Genomic DNA, 12,279 nt, shown 5'->3' with positions numbered 1-12,279 from the left:
AAACCTGAGCCTCTGGAACAGCTGCTGGGAGATGGGTTTCTGAATGACATCCAGCCCGGTCTTTGGGCCACTAGCTGAACGCACTGAGGCCAAGAGGCAGCAAAATGGGACCTTTGAGGCTCCCCGCAGGCAGGGCCAGCTTTAGGAAGTGCGGGGCCCAATTCAAACATATTCGGCGGGGCCCCGGCAGAGATGACTAAAAAAAAAATCATGTAAATAAAAGCCTTTCATTTCTTAGCAGCCGGTTCCCTGTAAAAAGTTCTGATTTAAGGGATGTGCCACAGTACGTATTTTTTGTACCAATAGGGTTACCATACATCCATATTTTTTAAAATTTCTCCCAGATGGTCTATTTAAGAACCAAAAAGCTGGACATGTCCAGGAAAATACGGATGTATGTTAACCCTACCTAAAATTCTTTTTTAAAAAGATGGGCCTGAACTAGAAATGAGCTCCATTTCACATGTGTGGGTCCCCGCCACTCCCTGGGGGTGTGCTAGGGTGACCAGATGTCCCAATTTTATAGAGACAGTCCCGATTTGGGGGGTCTTTTGCTTATATAGGATCCTATTACCCCCCACCCTGTTCCAATTATTCACACTTGCTGTCTGGTCACCCTAAGGTGTGCACATGTGTGGGTCACAGCTGTTCACTGCCCCTCTCATTGCAGCATGTGTGCAGGGTTACTGCCCTGGGAACTGCAGGGCACCAGTGGACATGGGGCTGGCTGGAGGCAGGGCAGGGGCTGACTGGAGGTAGGGTCTGGCTGCAAGCAGGGCAAGGCTTGCGGGGCTGGCTGCAGACAGGACAGGGGTGCAGGACTGGCTGCAAATGGGCTGGCTGCAGGCAGGGCAGGGTGTGTGGGACTGGCTGCTGCCAGGGGCTGGCAGCAGGCAGGGGGATGTGGGGTGGAGTGGGCTGGTTGGCTTCAGGCAGGGCCTCAGGGGAGTGCGCAGGGGTTGGCAGGTCTGGAGACAGAGGAGTGTGGGACTGGCTGGCTTAAGGCAGGGGAGTGCGGCAAGGGTTGACTGGAGACAGGGCACGGGGTGCGGGGCTGGTGCAGGCAGGGCAGGGGGTGCAGCAGGGTCTGGCTGTGGGCAGGGGTGCGGGTACAGGGGGTACAGCCTACCCTGTACGGTAAGTGCCCCCTCCTCCACCAAGGTAGCAGCAGCAGCCCAGGGCCTATTTAAAGGGCCTGGGGCTCCCCTGCTTCCACCGCCCCAGCCCTTTGAATAGCCGCGGGAGCCCTGGGGAAGTGGCGGGGCTCCGGGGGCTGTTTAAAGGGCCGGGGCAGTAGAAGCAAGAGGAGCCCCAGACTTTTTAAATAGCCCCCAAGTCTCCAGCAGTGGGGCTCTGGTGGCAATTTAAACAGCCTGAGGCTCCAGTCCCTGCTGGGAGCCCCAGGCCCTTTAAATTGCCCTCCGGGGAAGCTGGGCCACCCTAGTACAGTGCACCAGCAGGGCCCGATTCAGGGGAATTGGTTGAATTGGCCTAAAGCCGGCCCTGCCCGCAGGAAAGCAAGGAAGTAGCACAGGCTTATCACTGTCCCTGGGTGGGCTTGAACCACCATCCTTTCAGTTAAGAGCCAAACGTGCTGACCCATTGCACCACAGAGACACAGACAGGCCAGGCTGTATGGAACACAACAGTCAGGAATCAGCTCAGGGTCCCATCTAGCACATGCATGCAGTGGTTGGACAAGCAACAGTAAGGAACTGGACTGGTGCGGAGTGAAAGATCTGTGGGAAGGAACCGAAAATAGTACTGGGGCTGCAGTACAGGGCTTGCATACACTTTCTTTGGCCTGTTTTGCTGGAAAAGTTAGCAGGGCAAGCTTGTTAGTCACAGGTAAGGGGGTGAGTTTATGCAAATTCTGGACTCTGGGACCACAGCTGGGGTGGCACATGCCCCCTCTCTGCAACCAACCTTTGTTACTTCACTCCATAACAGCACACACAGAGCAACCTTTTACTTTTCAGCACCAAAATATACTGTAGAAGAAATCTAATAGCATAACTTTAAGATGAGAAACTTCAGTAATAACAACAATTCTAAAGATATTTAAAAATATCTCTGTCTTTAGACACCAGACACAAAATCAATCAGACCAAGAACAAACATATATTTTTACTTCTCACACACTTGAGGAGGGGGGTGGGGTTTGGAACCCCTACCCCTTAATGATGAGTCCTTTCCAGGCGAGGGGCAAGCTCTCAGGCTTCAAATGCCAGGTACAGTTACTCTCTCCTTGATCCAAACTAAACAGGAAAATACACTTGATTCCTCCTGCCCCAATAACAAAGAGATGGGGGATCCCACAGCAGCTGAAATGACCATTTGGACAAGCACTCCCCTCATTCAATCTGGGGTGGGTGTAACCATGCAAATGACATCAGCCCCAAAAGGCCTTTACAACAGATCACCAACAGATGGCAGGGTAGAGTTCATACCGACCCTGCTTAAACTAGATTGTGGCAAAGATTAAAAAACACTGAATGTTAAAACTCACCAAACGCGGGTGAATCCATTCTCATTGTCGTACCCGCTTCTTAAACTCCACACCTGAACGTAGCCCTCACATGGACAACATACCTTCCTAACTCAGTGTCTGTACGTTAACCTTTTACCCCCAGTCAGGGCTATTGCAGATTCTGTATTCCTTACGCCACCCGATCTTAAACCGAACTTCGCACCCCCTGGGTAATCTGTACATTGTTCCCTGATCACCAGAAACTTCTACACCTAAATGCTGTACCGTACACCTTTTTCTTCTTTGAACGTCATCTTACTAAAATGTTGACATTTGTTCGAGATCCCGGCTCCTGTTCCCTTGCAAGGCGTGTGCCTTTGCTCCAGGTTTTAGTCTGCTAATACAGCGGGGGCAGGGTGGGGGCCGATTGAGCCAGAGACGCTTGCCTGCTGCAGACACGGATCAAAGGCTGAACCTCATACCCCACGAGCTGAAGGCTTAATTGAAAACAGTTTAAGCAGTACTCCCGTCTCCGGCACTCAGCTACCCAGCTCCCAATGGGGTCCAAACCCCAAATAGATCCTTTTTACCCTGTAGAAGCTGTAAAAGCCTGTGACCAGGGCAGCTGCCTAGCAGCCAGCGCATATGCCTGCCAGCGTGAGAGCTTGTAAGGCACTAATTCAGATAGAGGTGGCTGGGTGGCAGGGGGAGTAAAGAGCCAGCAGAGTGGTGCAGCGGATGCGTGCTGGGCCCATAACCCAGAGGTCAATGGATCAAAGCCATTCTCTGATACACGAGCACTTGTCTCTTTTCCCTCTGGGCCTTCAAGCGATCAAAACCCTCGGCTTGTGGGCCAAGCTCTGTCTGCCATGTGCCTGGGCAGCAGCAGGACAGTCTCAAGAGAGCAGCTCCCACCCATTATCTCTTGTAGTGGAAAGGAAGTAGAATTGTGGTTGGACTTTTGCTATTTCTGTTCAGGGAGTCAGTGGCTGTGAGGCAACCCTTACTGATAATGGCAGGGGAAGAGTTCTCTCTTCTGCATTGATGCTGCAATTTTTTGTTGTGCCCTTTCTCTCCCCCTTCAATGCAGGCAGGTAGGCTTGGTGGCTTGGGGATGTTGGTCAAGCCTGGTTTCTTTTGGCAGACACCTGGTTGAGAACTGGTGCTCTACGGTCTTGTCTAAACTGACCAGCCCTAATGTCTGTAGCCTCGTCTCATACTTTGGAAGCCTTTTATTTACCCCTTTCCACTGCAAAAACGACTATTTAGTCCTACTCTTTCTTTCCAAGCTGCTAACCAGTTACTGATCCATGAGAAGGCCCCAGCCATCTGGAGTAGCTTGTGACTGTGAGTGGCAACCTCAGGGCAGATTGTTAAGAAGCAGAGCACAGTCCCCAAACTGGTTGTGTGTTCTAGACTTACGTTTCACCAAGTGTCAGATTCTGGATGACACCCCTTTTATGACTTTTTAAAGCAAACTTGCTATTTTTGCATCATTTGAGCATTCTATGCAGAGGACTGGAAATGTTTCTATTAACCTGAATGTTAGATCATTTTAACATTGGCTGGAATCACAATGTTAAATTAGTTCTTATGACTTTAATAACTGATACTTCCTCTATCTCAGGACTAGCTATTAAACTGATTTTTGGACTAGGGAGATGGAATAGCAGCTTCCTCCATCCCTTGCACACATCACCCTGTTACTGTGGCACTGAACCCCCAGGAGCGATGGACCTCCCTATGGGGAGAATATCGTGGTTGAAGAGCAGCGAAGAAAAATGGTGTTGTCTGTGTTCCCATTTGGTTTGTTCTGAGTATGGTTTTGAGGCGTTTGTAACTCTTTCATCAGTTATTAGTAACATCTTATTATCAGGCCTCTGAACTGAAAGGCTGCTCTTGCAGGTTTTACTTTGTGGTTGTTTGTATGTCAAACAGCCGCTTTCTTAGGCCTCGTCTACACTACGCATTTAAACCAAATTTAGCAGCATTAAAACGAATTAACCCTGTACCTGTCCACACAATGAAGCCCTTTATATCGATATAAAGAGTTCTTAATACCGATATCTGTACTCCTCCCCAACGAGGGGAGTAGCGCGGAAATCGGTATTGCCATGTTGGATTAGGGTTAGTTTGGCCGCAATTCAATAGTATTGGCCTCCGGGCGGTATCCCACAGTGCACCCTTGTGACCGCTCTGGAAAGCAATCTGAACTCGGATGCACTGGCCAGGTAAACAGGAAAAGCCCCGCGAATTTTGAATTTCATTTCCTGTTTGCCCAGCATGGAGCTCTGATCAACACAGGTGGCGATGCAGTCCCAAACCCAAAACGAGCTCCAGCGTGGACTGTCTGGGAGGTACTGGATCTGATCGCTGTATGGAGAGACAAATCTGTTCTATCAGAGCTCCGTTACAGAAGACGAAATGACAAAGCATTTGAAAAAATCTCCAGGCTATGATAGACAGAGTCCACAGCCGGGACTCAGCACATTGCTGCGTGACAAGCGTAATGGAAAGCCAAAGAATCAAATGGACGTTCATGGAGGGAGGGAGGGGAGACTGAGGACTCCAGTGATCCCACAGTCCCTGCAGTCTTTGAAAAGCATTTGCATTCTTAGCTGAGCTCCCAATGCCTGAACAGTCAAACACATTTTCCCAAGTGTTTCAAGGGACCCTGGAGCTAGGCAAAGGGGTCCAACGGGCAGGGCCCCTGGAGCTAGGTTTAGGGGCCCCAGAGATAGGACCCCTTGAGCTAGGGTTGGGGGACCCATGCATAGGGCCCCTTGACCTAGGGTAAAGGGCCCCATGGGTAGGGCCTCTGAAGCTAGGGTTAGGGGACCCAGGGGTACAGGGCCTGCAGATAGGGTTAAGGGTCCCACGAGAAGGGACCTTGGTGCTAGGGTTAGGGGCCCCACGGGAAGGGCCGTTGGAGCTAGGGTTAGGGTTCCCACATGTAGGGACCCTGGAGCTAGGGCTAGGAGCCCCAGGGACGAGGCCACAGGAGCAAGGGTTGGGGGTCCCAGGGGTGGGGTGCCTGGAGCTAGTGTTCGGGTGTCTAGGGGTGGGGCCCCTGGAGCTAGGGTTAGCGGCCCCATGGGCAGGGCACCTTGAGCAAGGGTTTGGATCCCCAGCAATGGGGCCTCTGGAGCAAGGGTTAGGGGTCCAAGGGGTGGGACCCATGGAACTAGGGTTAGTGGTCCCACTGGTAGGGCCCCTGAAGCTAGAGTTAGGGGACCCAGGGGTAGGGCCCATGCAGCTAGGGTTTGGAGCCCCAGAGATGGGGCCCATGGAGCTAGGGATAGGGGTTCCAGGAGTGGGGCCCCTGGAACTAGGATTAGAGGCCCCACGGTAGGGCCTCTGAAGGTAGGGTTAGGCACCCCAGGGGTAAGGCTCCTGGAGCTAAGATTAGGGGTCCCACGGGTAGGTCCCCTGGAGCTAGGATTATGGGTCAAATGGGCACGAAGCCAGGAGCTAAGGTTAGAGCTCCCACAGGTAGGACCTCAGGAGCTAGGGTTAGGGGCCCCACGGATAGGGCCCCTGGAGCTTGGGTTAGGGATCCTAAGGGAAGGGCCTCTGGAGCTAGGGTTAGGTGCCCCACGGCCAGGAGCCCAGGAGCTAGATTTAGGGGCCCCAAGGATGGGGCTCCTGGAGCTAGGGTTAAGGTCCCCACGGGTAGGGCCCATGGAGCTAAGGCTAGGGGCCCCATGGGGAGATCCCATAGAGCTAGGATTAGGGTCCCCACGGGTAGAGCCCCTGGAGATAGGGTCAGGGGCCCCAGGGATAGAGCCCCTGGAGCTAGTGTCAGGGACTTTAACCCCCAGATGGCAAAGTTAGTTGTCTGACCGCGAGAGAGACAGGCAACACCAGCAAGGTCCGATCAAAACCTCTTTATTGACAAGTGCACGCATCAATATAGAGCAGCTCGTCTCCCGAGAGAACCAGCTCGCTCTTTAAATCTTAGTATAAGCCTATATAGACAGTTCAGTCGCGTCATAAATTATTCACTGGAGCAACCCACTCCCTTCTTTTAACAACTAGAAACTAGACACTTTTAGTATATATACATGCCTAAAGTTAGAAATGTAGGGGAGTTAAAAACAAACAACGAACAAAACCAGGGAGTGAAAACAAGGAGGCTGGGAAACTAGGGCTCTTATCAGTTCTTCGAAGGAGCTGCCCTAACACAGAACACCTGGTACTATGCCAGGAATGCAGCTTCTCGCTTATCTCACTTTTTCCCAGCGCTTGTGAGACATGCTGCTGCTTCTCAGTGTTTTCCACTCAGGAATTACCCAAAAACCTCTATTAGCCTGACTTTGGTCAGGTTGGCATACCTGGTTTTGTCTGCAATATCTTTATTCAGGCCTAACACTAGGGATAGGGGCCCCACGAGTACGGTTCCTGGAGCTAGGACTGGGGGCCCAAGGGGTATGCCCCCTGGAGCTAGGGATAGGGGTCACAAAAGTAGGGCCTTTGGAGCTAGGGTTAGGGGCCCAACGGGTGGGGTCCCTGAAGCTAGGAATAGGAGCCCCATGGGCAGGGCCCCTGGAACTAGGGTTAAGGGCCCCAGGGATGGGGCCCCTGAAGCTAGGGTAAAGGGTCCCAGGGGTGGGGCGCCTGGAGATAGATTTAGGGGCCCGACGGGTATGGCCCCTGCAGCTAGGGTTAGGGGCCCCAATGGTAGGGCCCCTGGAGCTAGGTTTGGGGGTCCCACGGGTAAGGACTCTGTAGCTAGGGTTAGATCCCCATGGGTTGGGCCCCTGGAGCTAGGCTTAGAAGCCATAGGGATGGGGCCCTTGTAGCTAGGGTTAGGGGTACTGGGGGTCAGGACCCTGGAGCTAGGGTAAGGGCACACGCATATGGCATCTGGAGCTAGAGTTAGGGGACACAGGGGTAAGGCCCCTATAGCTAGGGTTAGTGGTCGCATGGGTAGGGCCTCTGGAGCTAGGGTTAGGGGCCCCACAGGAAGGGACCCTAGAGTTTGGGTTAGGGGCTCCAGGGCTGGGGCTCATGGTGCTATGGATAGGGGTCCTAGGGGTGAGCCCTGGACCTAGGGATAGGGGTCCTAGTGGTGGGGTGCCTGGAGCTACGGTTATGGGCCCCAGGGGTAGAGCCCATGGACCTAGGGTTAGGGGTCCCACGGGTTGGGACACTGGAGCTAGGGACAGGGGCCCCATGGGAAGGGCCCCTGGAAATTGGGTTAGTGGTTCCACGCTTAGAGCCCCTGTAGCTAACGTTAGTGGGCGCATGGCTAAGGCCCTTGGAGATAGGATTTGGGGCCCCAGGGACTTGGTCCTTGAGCTAGGGTTAGTGTTCGCGTGGGTGGATCCCCTGGAGCTAGTGTTTGGGTTTCCAGGGGTGTGGGGTCTATGGAGCTAGGGCTAAGGACCCCATGCGTAGGGCCTCTTTAGCTAAGGTAAGGGCCCTACGGGCAGGGTGCCTGGAGCAAGCGTTAGGGGGCCCACGGGTAGGACCCTTGGAATTAGGGTTAGGAGCCCCAGGTATGGGGCCCCTGGAGCTGGGGTTAGGGGATGCAGGGGTCGGGTTCCTGGAGCTTGGGTTAGGGGCCCCACGGAGAGGGCCCCTGTAGATAGGGGTAGTGGCGCAAGGGGTAGGGCCCCTGGATCTTTGGTAACGGACCGAAGGGGTAGGGCCCCTGAAGCTAAGGTTAGGGTCCCATAGGTAGGGCCATTGGAGCTAGGATTATGATTCCCACATGTAGGGCCCCTGGAGCTAGGGTTAGGGTTCCCAGGGATGGGGCCTCTGGACCTAGTGTTAGGGGCACCACGAGGACGGCCCCTGGAGCTAGGGTAAGGTCCCACGGGTAGAGCCCTTGGAGCTAGGGTTAGGGGAACCATGGGTAGGGCCCCTGGAGCTAGGGGAAGAAGCCCCACGAGTAGGGCCCCTAGAGCTGGGTTAGGGAAACCAGGGATGGGGCCCCTGGAGGTAGGGTTAGGGCCTCAAGGGTTAGAGCCCCTGGAGTTTCCATTAGGGGTCTCATGGGTAGGATCCTTGGAGCTAGGGTTAGGAGCCCTAGGAGTAGATCCTCTGGAGCTGGGGATATGAGCCTCAGTGGTAGGGCCCCTGGAGCTAGGGTTAGGGGTCTCACGGGTAAGGCCTTTGGAACTAGGGTTAGGGGCTCACAGGTAGGGGCCCTGAAGTTAGGGTTAGGGGTCCCACTGGTAGGGCCCCTGGAGCTAGGGTTAGGGGTCTCACGGGTAAGGCCTCTGGAACTAGGGTTAGGGGCCCACAGGTAGGGGCCCTACAGTTACGGTTAGGGGTCCCACTGGTAGGGCCCCTGGAGCGAGGGTTAGGGGCCCCACGGGTTGGGCCCCTGGAGCTAGAGTTAGGGGCCCCAGGGAAGGAGTCCCTGGAGGTAGGGTTAGAGGCTCCAGTGGTAGGGCCCCCGGAGCAATTGTTAGAGACCTTACGGTTAGGGCCCCTGGAGCTAGGGTTAGGGGCCTCACAGGTAGGGTCTAAGGAGTTAGGGTTAGCAGCCCAATGGGTAGGGCCCCGGTAGCTAGGGTTAGGGGCCCCAGGGGTAGAGCCCTGCAGCTGGGTTGAGAGGTTTATTTAAAATAGACATACATCTTTTAAGATCTGCTTCAGAAATGCTAATGTTGATATAAGCAAAAGTCTTCATAGTGTTCCCCTGGTCATCTTTCCTGATAACAATTTCCGCATCTGTAACATTTCCAAACTTGCTGAATCTTTCCTGCAGTTCAGCCTCAGATACTGTATGGCCAAGTCCTCCAATGTATAAACGTTTTAAAACTTGTTTTTTCTCCATAATAAAAAGTCAGACTGTTTCATTTAGGATGTATGTTTTATCCTTCGCACATGTCCAGCCAGGAAAGGGTAGGGCCTCTGGAGCTAGGGTTAGGATCCCAATGGGTAGGGCCCCTGGAGCTTTAGTTTGGGGCCCTACGAGCAGGGTCCCTAAAGCTAGGGTTAGGGGACCCAGGGACGGGGCACCTGGAGCTAAGTTTAGGGGCACCATGGGTATGACCCCTGCAGCTAGGGTTAGGGCCCTAAGCGGTAGGACCCCTGGAGTTTGGGTTAGGGGTCCCACGTGAAGGGCCTCTGGAGATAGCGTTAGTGGCCTGACTGGTAGGACCCCTGCAGCTAAGGATAGGGGCCCCAGGTTGAAGGGCCCCTGCACTTAGGGATAGGGGCCCTACGGGTAAGGCCCCTGGAGTTAGGGTTAGGGGCCGCACAGTTAGGGCCTCTGGAGCTATGGTTAGGGGCTTCACGTGTAAGGCCCCTGGAGCTAGGTTTACAGGCCCCATGGGTAGGGCCCCTGGAGCTAGGGTTAGTGGCCCCAGGTATGGGACACTTGGAGTTACTGTTAGGGGCTCCACGAATGGGACCCCTGGATTTAGGATTAGGGACCCCATGGGTATGGCCCCTGGAGCTAGTGTTAGGGGCCCCAGGGGTAGTGCACCTGGAGCTAGGGTTAGGGGTCCCACAGGTAGGGACTCTGGAGCTAGTGTTACGGGCACCACGTGTAGGGCCTCTGGAGCTATGGTTTGGGACCCCTTGGGCAGTGTCCTTATAGCTAGGGTTAGGTGCCCCAGGGGTGAGGCCCCTGGAGCTAGGGTTAGAGATCTCACGCTTAAAGCCTCTGGAGCTAGGATTAGGGGCCCACTCGTAGGGCCCCTGAAGCAAGGGCTATGGGCCCCACGGGTTGGGCACCTGGAGCTATTTTCCGGGGCCCCAGGGATGGAGCCTCTGGAGCTCGGGTTAGGGGCCCATGGGTATGGCAACTGGAGCTAGAGTAAGGGGCATAGGGGTAGGGCCCCAGGAGCCAGGGTTAGGGGCCCCACGGGTAGGGACCCTGGTGGAGTAGGGACTATCTGTGTGGGAGATGGGAGAGCAGGGGGTGACGTAAGGTGAGGGACAGGACCTAAGCGTGTAACTAGAGCTAGGCAGCGGGGAGGGGTCAGCACCTTTGCCTGGGAAGCTGGACACAGGAAGGGGCCGGATGGAGGGATTTAGTTCAGTTTTGGTTTGGAGCTGGGTTATTGGAATTCAGGGATTCCCATACTGGGAACTAAGCTTTCTGAACCCCCAGAAGGACTCGATCGAGAGGTCCTGGTTGTGCCCAAAAGCCCTGCTGTATCCTTCGTTCCTGTTGGCCAAAACAACCTTTTGTTTTACTGGCCGGCTGAGTCACTGTGTGTCCCAGGAAGAGGGGTGCAGGACCGGATTCCCCCACACTCCGTGACATAAATATCTGTGCCCCCCACGAACCCCCTAAGCCTCCCAGGGACCCCTTCAGCCTGCATGTAGGTGGAACCCTTCTGCCAGGCTGAATTGATAGCAGCAAGGACTGGGTTCAATACATAGGGGTCCCTTCCCTACTACGTAATGCAAACCAGATCGAGCCCCCACCCAGTGACATGGGAAAATTTCACATACGCACCCCTAGGTGCCTCAAAGAGGGGATACTTCCCCTCTCGCAAGCACAGAGTCTGGGTGTAGCAGAAAATGTTTAATAACGTGAGACAAACAACATAGCATTAAATTGGGAAAACACCTCAATTAGGCCATGTCCTTTTCCCTGGGCTCTTGAGTCTAGCAATCCCCAAATCACCCCAAGACTCCAAAGTCCAATACCTCAAATGTTTCAAGAGTCCAGCAACCCCAAAATTACCCACAGTTGCGCAACCCTAGAGTTCAAGAGTCTATCTGCAGGGTTATTCCCCCTGCCAGCCTGGGTAGAAAGGAGCACCTTTACGTGGTCCACTGCTGACTGCCCTGCCTTTCTGTGGGATTCTGCTTCCACCTTCCCCATGAACTGCTCAGCTCGGTCCACCAGCTACTCTGTTCTGCCAGCCGCCCGCTGATCTGCTCCAGCTGTCCTAAAAAACTACTCAGCTCACTTCACTCCGTGAGCTATCCCCACCATCCCACAAACTGCTTTTTTCTGTTAGCTGCTCTGCTCCACAATATAACTTCAGATTCTCTTACTGGCTAACAAAGCTGTTTACTGATTTCAGCTCAGAAACCTAGAACTCCAATTGTTAAAAAATTAAACTTCACCTTTACTCTTCAACTACTAAAAGACAAGAAAATGCAATTCATGTCTTCGGTTCACCCAAGGAGCTCACTCCCTTGTCTAGCGAGTGCCACTCAATTGATGGTGAGAATCCCTGTCTCAAAGCAGTTTCACAGTTCCTCATCCACACAATCAGGGTGACAACACTCCACATCTCATGCCCCAACAACAAATAAACCGGAGACACCACAGCTGCCAAAGCAGCCATCCCAGGCTGTCGTTGCCATGTCAGGAGGCGTGGGTGTGCCTATGCAAACACGATCAGTCCCTGAAATTCTTTTCTACACTCTCCATAATTCACCACCAGATGTCAAGGTAGAGTTCATCCTGCTTCTGCTTACATAGGTATCTGTGCTCCCCACAACCCCCTAATCCCACCGGGACCCATCTAGCCTGGATAAAGGTATCTGTGCTCCCCACAAACCTCTAAGCCCCCCAGGGAACCCGCAAGCCCAGATGTAGGCATCTGTACGCCCCACAAACCCCCTAATACCCACAGGACCCCTCCAGCCTGTAGGTAGGTATCTGTGACCCCCAGAGCCACACAAAGACCCTCAGGACCCCTACAGCATGGATGTTTGTATCTGTGACCCCCACAAAGCGCCTAAGCTGCACAGGGACCCCTACAATCGGGATGTAGGTATCTGTTCCCCCCAAAACACCTAATCCTCCCCGAGACCCCTCCAGCCTAGACATAGGTATCTCAGACCCCACAACCCTCCTAAGACCCCCGAAACCCCTCCACCTA

At 54.0% G+C, this 12,279-nt stretch overlaps 1 non-coding gene across 1 annotated transcript; it reads right to left on the bottom strand.

Moving 5' to 3' along the window:
* Positions 1–1,543: 1,543 nt before the first annotated feature.
* On the bottom strand, positions 1,544–1,617 carry TRNAK-CUU (transfer RNA lysine (anticodon CUU)). Its single transcript has one exon. It is a non-coding gene; the product is annotated as a tRNA-Lys (tRNA).
* Positions 1,618–12,279: the final 10,662 nt, after the last annotated feature.

The sequence above is a fragment of the Gopherus flavomarginatus genome, chromosome 18 (assembly GCF_025201925.1).
Source record: "Gopherus flavomarginatus isolate rGopFla2 chromosome 18, rGopFla2.mat.asm, whole genome shotgun sequence".
Classification (NCBI taxonomy): domain Eukaryota; kingdom Metazoa; phylum Chordata; order Testudines; family Testudinidae; genus Gopherus; species Gopherus flavomarginatus.
Note: the sequence above shows the minus strand (reverse complement) of the source record. Positions and strands in the feature narration are given on the sequence as shown.